The following is a 9,546-nucleotide window of genomic DNA, read 5'->3' as shown; positions in this document are numbered from 1 at the left end:
TAGTGATCAAATGAGAATCTCAATAATGATCAAGATGATAATGGATATCAGAGAATTATATTTGAGATAATTATATATGAGATGAAAACACACTAGAAGTGCCTTGTATATAAAGGCAACTAGAATGAGTAGAAGTCACACAAGGGATAATGATTAAAACTTAGCACATGTCCACCAAAGGTGGATTATCCTCCATTGAGCAAATGGATTTGTGTGATGATGAGAGGATAATTTTACATAGGTGTATCTCATAAAGAGATGTTGTATACACCATGTGCTCTAATATGTTGCTAGCTCCTATGTTATCAACAAAACAACTCATATATCTATGCATATTCCTTAGTGTCTACATGAAAACTAATATAAAAATGCATTATCCAAAGTAAAATTAAGTAAAGTGTAATATTAATAAAGTATTTACACTAACACCACCCCTTAAGTGCAACTTAGGGGAATGCACTTAAGCTGACAAAGCTAAATGCAAGATGCAATGTGGGTCCTGGCTACTAGGCCATGTTAGGTACCATGTACAAATGCAATGCTCTAAATACAATGTGATGCAAATCAATGCAATGAAATCTCTCTAAAAATGAGAGAAAGAGGACAAATCTCATGGCAAAAACCTCCTCCAAAAAGAGAAATGAAGTTGTACAAGATGCATGCAAGGATGGAGTAATCAAGACCCCCCATACATCATGCATGTAGAAGTATATATCCCCCATAAGAAAAAAATACATGATGGTATCCCCCCATATTCAATAATATCCAACAAGGATTTCATGAAGACAAAAAATATCCAATGCCTACAAATGGCATTTCTCCCTTTAGGAAGAAGATACACCAAGTATAGGTGCAAGTATACTTCCCATTGTGGATATGAAGATGGATGAGGTATCCATATGTAGTATGATATGAATGCTTCCTCTGAAGTCTAGTCATATGTTAACAAGTCCTTGATGAATTTAGATGCCACAAGTGAATCTAGTGGATTCCCAAAAGAAGGTGGAAAACAAGGTAACACGTCCATGTATTAAAGTGAATCAAACTCCAAAGACAAGAAATCATCCTTATAGGGAGATATGGGAAGACAAGTAATGCAACATCCCCTCAATGGTGAATGCACACCAATGAAAGAAGCTCCTTGATAGCGAAGAAGATGCACCATGAAAATTGAATGATGTTCCTCCCTATAGGAAGAAGTGGTGCTATAGGTGTAGTAGAGAATGCTTCCCAACTAGTAGAAAGAATCCTCAATAGATATGATGTCTAAGGAAACTAGAATACAATCTCAAAGGACTAATATATCTCCTTTGAAGTAAAAGATTCCTCCTCAAATTGCTAAAAAGAAGTGTCCAAAATCATGTTAGTCTCAAAAGAAAGATCAAGTGGTTGAGGATTAGAGTGTTCCCTTGCAACAAGTGAAGAATAATTCTCCTCAACAAAAAGAAGATGGATGTCATCAATAATGCCTCCTACATCTTCAATGTAAGACTACAAAAACAACACTACAATTTCTAGAAGGAAGTCATCCCATGAAGCTAAAATAGGAAGACATGGTGTTTCTTGTTGTACTGAATCATGAGCATCTACCATTGGAACCAGATCAATAGAAACAACAAGAGCATTAGGAGGTATGATCTCAACTAGAGTTGTAGGTACCACAACTAGAGTGATTGGAGGTAGAATGTCCTCTGGTAATGGAGGGACTCGTGGATATCCATATACTTCCTAAAGACACATCCAAATTTCATGAGGACTACTTGCCTTACTAAGAGGAGCAAAAGATTCCCTACTTATACTATTATACATAAAGCAAAGAAGAAGAGAAAGATATCCCCAATTAGTATTAGGTGGAAATATCTTCAAATAAAAATAAGGAAACACTTCCTTATGTTCTCTTAGATGATCAATCATCAAAGCACTCCATTTTTGATAGAGTCAATTTGAATCTGAAACCAAAGGGTCATTTTTTACATGACTCCATGAGATAAAATAATGTATGAACCCCCAAAATGAAAAAAAAAAAATCAAAGAAAACCCCCCTTAATGCATGACTTGGCAATTTATATTTAGTGCGATTATAATGGGCCACTTGTCCAAATAAACCAAAGTGGACTTTTGATTTTGATGATTACACAAAAAATATGAAGCTATATCAGAATAAAAAAGATAAGGCATAAGACCTCTCAAGGATCTAATTAATTACAAGTTCTAATAGGCCAAAATGAGACCAAAATTTGAAAGTACTATGTCTCTTCAAAATTACTCTAAACTAATGCCAAATTTGTAAAGTAGACAAAAAATCATGCACTTTCAAAAAAATAGCACCTAAATATGTGTCCATATGATCCCAAACGAAGCCTTTAATGTTGCAATAATTGGGATTTGTGACTTTTAGAAAAATTTAGGAACACAGATCTCAAAAAACCTAAACCATTAAGTAGATCATGATATAAAAAAAATATTTCTCGAAAAAAGGAGTCTGTTTCTCGAAAAAAGGAGTCCGTGAGAGGGAGATATCGTTGTTTGAAAATAACCTCTATAATTACTTCTCTTGAATTTCCACCATCGCACCTCCAAAAATCAATTGACCCTAGATTTCACCTTAGATGTCTAATTTTGATGAAACAAAAGTCAATTTGGGGGTTTTCTTACCTTTTGAATGTGATACGCAAATCAATAAGGTCCAATCTTGAGCATAAAAAAAAAGAAATCTTCGATGGCTATGCAATGAAACTCTTATGGCTCTAGTACTATGTAAGAATTTGGTATAGCTCTAAGACCATGTAAGAATTTTCCTAAGGCATTAATTCAATGCCAAGATCAAGAAGCTTAGTAGATAGCACAAGAGAGACAAATAGTGATCAAATGTAAATCTCAATAATGGTCAAGATGATAATGGATATTAGATAATTGGATATGAGATAATTGGATATGAAGTGAATACACACTAGAAGTGTCTTGCTTATAAAGTCAACTAGAATGACTAGAAGACACACAAGAAATAAGGGTTACAACTCAGCACATGTCCACTAAAGGTGGATTATCCTCCATTGAGTATAGGATTTTGTGTGATGATGAGAGGATAAGCTTACATAGGTGTACCTCATAAAGAGATGTTGTAGACACCATGTGCTCTAATATGTTGCTAACTCCTATGTTGTCAATAAGACAACTCATATATCTATGTATATTCCTAAGTGTGTATATTAAAACTAATATAAAAATGCATTATCCTAAGTAGACTTAAGTAAAGTGTAATAATAATAATTTATTTACACTAATAGACTTTCAATGGATTCAGTGGTAGTAACAAGGTCATAAATGTTAGATAGTAGTAATGAAACTAAGGAGATTTTTGCTAGGGTCTTAGTGACTAAGGATGGGGAGAATCCTTAAGAAGGGGAGATTTACTCAATACAGACTAAAATAGCCATTCTTTAATGGGGGAAAGTAGGGAATACTTTTTTGAATCTTCTAAAGGAGGTTATGAGTAACCAAACTTTAGACTATCCCAAAGAAGTGTTTGCCTAATTTAAAGGATACCCTAGTGATTTCCATCCTGACTATTATGAAAGTGCATTCTCTTGTCAAGACCATGGCTATGTATGACTACACCATGGATAGTAGTGCTGGATGAACTGTACCCAAGAGGAAATTAAGGGGTGTGTGCAAGGTTGATGTTGGAATGGCTATGACAATCAAGAGACCCACAACCAAGACTATTTTGCAGAAGGAGATAGTGAGAGACATAACACAAAGAAAGAACATGACCTTAGAGGAGATATAGATACCAAAGAAATAAAGGTTATAGCTTGGAATGTAACTAGGCTTAATAACCATATAAATAAGTATGAATGCAAGAAAAATATCTATGAGTTGAAAGTGGACATGATTCTTTTGAAGGAAGTTAAAATTATGGAGCAAACATTCTCAAAAGTGGTTGAGTATGTTTGGCTGGGTACAAAATTATCTTATAGCATTGTGTCAGGTGCATTAGGGGGTATTAGAACTCTCTCAAATCCTGATGATGTCATGAGTAGAGAGGCCCCCCTAAACCCTCATTTCATTATTGTTAGTCTTGTCTCTAAAACCTTTAAATGGAACCTGTTCAATGTCTATGCCCCCAACACCTATAATGGGAAACTTTTGGTCTATGAGGAGGCTAAAAATGTTGTTGAATCACTAAGAAATGAGAGCATGTTCTATATGGGATACTTCAACACCCTCTTGTATCCCATAAAGAAGATGGGAGGCTTCAAGGACTTCTTTAAGAGTATTGATGAACCACTTTATCAACAACACACTTACAAAAAACTTTTACTTGACAAGATCTAAAAGAACTCAGTTAGAACTACAACTTGGAAAGAACATAAAAACTTCATTGACACTAGTGAGCTTAGTCAACATAGATTGAATTTGATTAAATTTCTAGAATGAACAAAAGTGTGATATTAGAAGGAAAAATAGAATGATCCTACATCAAACAACTAGGGTTGACAGGAATGAGTCTTCTGAGTCATGCAAGTGTCACAACTTGAGTTGAATCCAACTGAGATTAATAAATCCATGTAGCATCTTCAATGGGCCTATTTTTCCACTTCACTAAATACTCATAGTAATATTTTCCTCTTTTTCTCTTACAAAATTTGTGACCTAATATTTGTTCAACCTCTTCAAACTACTTCCTAGGATAATCATGTGATGCAATAACTTCATCATCTAACTCATAATACGTACACAAATTAGCAACATCAAATATAGGAGATATATCCATGTCATTAAATAACTCAACTTCATAAGCATTACCACTATCAAAATTTCTCAAGTTCTTACAAGGTCCAAACTTCTTCATCGTTAGCTTACTATATATTCTAATAGGAAACCTATCTTTCTTCAAATCAACCATTACCTTACCACCACCTTCAAAAAAATGATGCCTTCTAGACATATCAACATTCTCCTTATACTTCTAATTACTTTGTTCCAACATTAAATTCACTTTCTCATGAAAAGACTTCATAAATCCAACAAATTCTTCCCCTTTAGCACTTCTCTTCCATTTATTAACAACATCCATCAAACCTAATATTCCTCTAGGTTGCATCCCAGTAACAATCTCAAAAGGTGTTTTTCCTATACTCTTATTCATAGAATTATACTATATGAAAACTCATTTTGTACCAATAAAATCTCCCAATTTCTTGGCTTATCTCAAACTAAACATCTTAACAAATTACCCAAGCTTCTATTCACAAACTCTTTCTATCCATCTTCTTGTGGATGGAATGTAGAACTAAATATCAAATGAGTATCTTCTTGCACAATGTCCTCCAAAACTAACCAACAAACTTATTGTCTTTGTTAGATATAATATTTTTTGATAATCCATACAATCTAACAATCTCTTTGAAGAATATCTTAGCAACATACATCACATCTAATGTCTTCTTACATGGTATGAAATGTGTCATCATAGAAAACCTATCCATAGTAAAAAGTATTGATTCATGCTCTCTTATTTTCTTCGGTAATCCAAGGTCAAAATCTATACTAATTTCACTCCAAGATTTCTCAAGAACAAAAACAGGTGTATACAAACCAATATTCTAACTTACTCATTTTGTAACTTGACAAACTCCACAATTCCTTAGAAATTTATGAACATCCTATACATTTGTGTCCAATAACATTTATCCTTCAACAAACTCAATGCCTTATCAATTCCAAAATGTCTAGCTAATAGACCACAATGATTTTTCTTAAAAAAATTAACTCTCATTAAACTTCATGGTATACATAACTGAATTCCTTTGAACAACATACCTTCTTGAATGAAATACTCATCATAGATACTCATATGATCTAATAGATTTTGTTCTCTACACTCTCTTCACTCATAAAAGTTAGGGTCACTATCATACAACTCTTTCATTTCATTGAAACTAAGAACTTCAACCTTCCTCTTAGTCAACAAAGAGCGTCTTCTACTCACTACATCAACAACTTGGTTAGTGACTCCAACTTTATGCTTGATAAAAAATTTGAAACTCTGCAAGCACTCAACCCACTTCATATGTCTTTCATTCAACTTATGTTAGCTTCCAAAATACTGTAAATCTTTATGATAAGTATACATCACAAACTCTTTAGGAATCAAGTAATTTTTTTAGTTCTTTAGGGCTTGAATAATAGTATAAAACACTTGATCATACACAAAATACTTCCTTTTAGCAGCATTCAAATTCTCACTAAAGAAAGCAATAGGTTTACCTTCTTGACTCAATATAGCTCCCATTGCACTACCACTTGCATCACATTCAACTTCAAATACCTTATTGTAATCAAGCAAAGCCAATACTGGTAACTCAACAACCTTTTCTTTCAAAGTCTCAAAACTTGTATCAGATCCACGTTTCCACTTAAACTCCTTTTTTATCTTCACTTATTGTGTCAATCATATCATTACAAAGAAAATTAGAATTCTTTATAAACTTCCTATAGAATCTAGCCAAACTATTGAATGACCTTACCTCACCCACATTCTCAAGTGTAGGCTAATCCAAAATTCCTTTAACCTTCTTAGGATCCATTCTCAAGCCATTACCTAAAATAAAAAAATCCAAATACACAATCTCCTCTTTAAAAGAGGAACACCTTTTCAAGTTAATCACCATCTTCTCTTCTTTCAATCTTTGCAATACTTCTCTAACATGCTTAAGATGTTCTTCCTTAGTCTTAATAAATAACTGAATATCATCCAAACAAATAATCAAAAAATTAACCAGGAATCTCTCGAGAACTTAATTTATCAAACTCATGAAAGTACTAGGTGCATTATTCAAACTAAAAGGCATTACCAACCATTCATACAAACCATCTTTTTTCTTGAAGGAATTCTTCCATTCATCACCTTCTTTGATTCTAATGTGATTATAACTAGTCTTCAAATCAATCTTTGTAAAATACTTTTCTCCACTCAAACAATCTATTATGTCATCCATCCTTGGCATATGATGCCTATATTTTACTCTAATTTTTTTAATAGCTCTATAATTAGTACACATTATCCTTTCTCCATTCTTCTTAGGATCTAATATAATAGGTAGATCACATAGACTCAAACCTTTCTATAACAACTCATGCACTTGTCTATTAATTTCTTCATTCTATATAGGTGTCATTCTATATGAAATTTTTTTTGAAAAACTATCTCAAGGAATTACATCCATAGAATGACTTATACTTCTTATAGGTGGTAAACCATTACGTATATCCTTTGCATCAATTTCTTTGTACTCATTCAAATAATTTGTAATTTCTACTAGCCCTTGGTTAATACTACCAACTTCTATTGTCACTATGTTAGTGCTAAGCCCTGTCATTTAGTTATTACTATATGTCACTCAACTATAACTATTTTTTGTTAGTCAGTTACTACTAGCACAACTTATTCTTCTAGGATTTATGGTAAAATATTTTTGGTTTTTCTTTGTTTCCTTTTCAAATTACATTCTATTAACCATTCAAATTCTCATAGTAGTACAATTAACCTCATCTAGACTTTCAATCAAAGGAAATGATACTTTCTTTCTCACATTCACCCAAAGAGTATATTGATTCAATCTTCCATCATGTATGTCATATCTATCATATTACCAAGTTCTACCCAACATAATATGACAACAATCCATAGGCATAATATCACATAGAACTTCCTTAAAGTATTGTCCAACCCTAAACTTCAAAACAAGTTGTTCACTTATGAATTTATTATGCTCATCTTTGATCCATGAAACATGATAGGGTTTAACATGCTTCAGTCTTTGTAACTAGAACTTTTTAATGAACTCCTCTAATGCAATTGTTTTTTGAACTGCCACTATCAATGATCACCTTGAAGCATTTTCTAGCCATCTTACACCTCGTCTTGAAAATAATTCTCTTTAGAATAAGTTCCACATCAATTCGCTTATTACACAATGTTATTCTCAACATCATATTTTCTCTAGCCTTAGGTCCACTTGGTGAACCCTCAATATCTCCTTGAATCACAACATTCCTATTACTTTATTAATTCTCACTAGAGGATCCACAGTAAAAGGATATATGTCATATTTTCCACTTTTGAAGCAATTACCATGAAAATCACCTCTAAAATAAGAGTTACCTTTTTCTTCGTAATAATTACCATCTTTCCATTTAGTCTCACCTTTGTGATCATTATTCCATTCAAATTCTCCTTTATATTGCACATAATTGTTAGATTTTACACCTTCTCCATAAGATCTACCTTTTCCTCTCTAGAATCTATGACCTCTTCCTATTTTTCTTTGTTCATGCTTTCTTTTTAAGATCTCCTTAGCTTTTAAGGCATACTAGTATGCTTCTTCCACACTTTCTAGTTTCACAAAAACTATCTCATCCTAAATTACTCATCTCAATCCAATTAGATACCTTGCCACTTTCTCAACCTCATCATCCACATGTGTTTATCTAATGTCCAATCTATAAAATTCCCCAATGTACTTCTTCACACTGATGTCCTTTTGTCTCAAGTTTTTCATCTTCCTCAACAAGCTAACTTTGTAATCTGTAGGAAGGAACTTCTTCTTACCCATGTTCACCATTCTTAGCAAAGTCTTGATATTATCCTTTTTGGAAATAGAAGGTAGTCTAGGTTATTGAGAGGGGAGGGGTGAATCGGGAACCAAGAAAACTTTATCTTAGTTTATCAATTAATCCTTCATATATTATTATGATCTAATTGCATGTATGAAAGAATGAAAGCAATAAAATATTCATAACACTTTAACACAAGATGTGGGGACCCAAAAACCTTCCAATTAGAAGCTAAAACTATGTTGGGAATGGTACCCACAAGCTTTAGTACTATAATCTAAAGTTAACCTATCAAGCCTTACAATTGATCACTTATGTTGATCTTGCCTATTAGAAGCAATAAGGACTATAAGGTCCATGATATTAAATGATTTAGAAACATACAATGAAGTATGCACTTAGTTAAGAGATTTGGAAAAATACTATTAAGTATACCTTGTTAAAGGATTTCATTCATGCACTTGTGAGGATGAAGTAGTGGTTGATCTCTAATCTGCAACTTTGATTTGCTAAATTAGATTCCTTGTATTGCAATGATCACCTAGCTGTGATAGATAAATCTCTATTGTCCCTTATATTGCTTCTAGCCTTTCTTCAATTCACAATCATGCACATCATAATCTTCTATTCATACTTTTTTGATATGATAAAATGCATTACAAATATACGAATCTAATTCATCATCTTCTCGAGACACCTACCATACCAAATTCATCATAATTCATAAAGTCAGCCCAACTACTGTAACACAATTTTTGAAGAAAAACTTGGTGATGTTCTAATACATGGAAAATACCATCAATGATTGGAAAACTCTAGCACACATTTGAAGTTGAAGAACAGTCCATATTGATCACTCTTCAAGCAACTCAAACTTGGTTAACACTATGTGACTTGGTGAACCATAAAAAAGTTGGTAGCTAC

This window comes from Cupressus sempervirens, chromosome 7, assembly GCF_028749045.1.
Source record: "Cupressus sempervirens isolate cs-2001-9-10 chromosome 7, ASM2874904v1, whole genome shotgun sequence".
NCBI classification, from domain to species: domain Eukaryota; kingdom Viridiplantae; phylum Streptophyta; class Pinopsida; order Cupressales; family Cupressaceae; genus Cupressus; species Cupressus sempervirens.
Note: the sequence above shows the minus strand (reverse complement) of the source record.